This window comes from Notothenia coriiceps, unplaced genomic scaffold (genome assembly GCF_000735185.1).
Source record: "Notothenia coriiceps isolate Sejong01 unplaced genomic scaffold, NC01 NC01_scaffold00006051, whole genome shotgun sequence".
NCBI lineage: Eukaryota > Metazoa > Chordata > Actinopteri > Perciformes > Nototheniidae > Notothenia > Notothenia coriiceps.
The window spans coordinates 9,539-10,723 of record NW_011338752.1 but is presented as its reverse complement, the minus strand read 5'-3'; the positions used below and the strand labels follow the sequence as shown (position 1 = coordinate 10,723).

Sequence of the window (1,185 nt, the reverse complement as noted above, 5' to 3'; positions counted from 1 at the left end):
ATTTTCTTAATGTCTTTCATTTTTTGTAAAGCACTTTGAATTGCCTTGTGTTGAAAGGTGCTATATATAGACCCTCCAGAAAAACGCGATTCTGCAATCACAGAATTTACCGCATAATCAGCAAAATGGCGCAGATTTTTAAAAGGCCGCATATTTATCAAAAGGCCGCATAATCCCCGCATTTTTCCACACAAAGTTGAGAAAAAAAAAAGTTAACTCGTCTTGACGTGACGCCATCAGCTCGCGCATCACAGAATGTAAACAACACTGTATAGAGTGAACGTGTGGAGCTCACACGATAGAGAAAACACCAAGATGAAAAAATCTAATCCATCTCATTTACCGACGAACATTTCTACTAAAGACCGGGCAAAAAGTGGGGGGAAACTATTCTGCACCCTGTGCAACTGTGTGTTGGAGCATAAGAGAAAATCGACGGTGACGACCCACTTTGATTCATTCAAACATTCTAAAATGCTTTCTGCTGCTGCGGACAAGAAAGCCAAACAACTCATGTTCACCAAGGCATCAACATCCAAAACCCTTTCGAGGGCTACAAGAAACGAAGTGAGTAGCCTACAAGATTGAAGCTGGTCAGATAACGAACGAGTAAATGAAAACAGAATGAGGCGGAGAAGTGTGTGTGTGTGTGTGTGTGTGAAATTAAAATAGCCCAATTGCTTTTACAATAAATAAACATTGAATGTGTTTAATTGAATAGTAAAGGGGTTTAACGTTAGTGGCAGGTTGTGTGTGAGAGAGAATAAATAAGGCATACCAATATTTTGAAATTGTTATTCTTTTTTCCCGCATATTTAGCATATTTCGCAACTTTCCGCATATTTCACAACTTCCCGCAATTTCACCGCATAAAATCACATAAAACCCCCGCATGTTTAATCGCATAATGAAGGATTTTAGCCCGCATAATCAAGGAATTTAGCCCGCATAATCAAGGATTTTTGCCCGCGTTTTTCTGGAGGGTTTCTTTTATCCTATTTCAATTCAGTAAGGCAAGGCAAGGCAGTCCCGTAGGGCCTGCATGCCCCGCAGGGCCTGCATGCCCCGTGATTGGGCCAGCATGCCCGGGAGGGCTGTATGGCCCCGTAGGGCCTGCATGCCCCGTAGGACCTTGCATTGTCCCGCAGGACCTGTATGTCCCGTAAGGGCTGTATGCCCCGTTGG

General features: G+C 43.1%; 1 protein-coding gene across 3 annotated transcripts in view; it reads right to left on the bottom strand.

Annotated features, from left to right (window-relative positions):
* The window catches only part of dmtn (dematin actin binding protein), a 13,992-nt gene that overhangs the window by 4,899 nt on the left and 7,908 nt on the right, over positions 1–1,185 (bottom strand). The gene's annotated exons all lie outside the window — the stretch shown is intronic.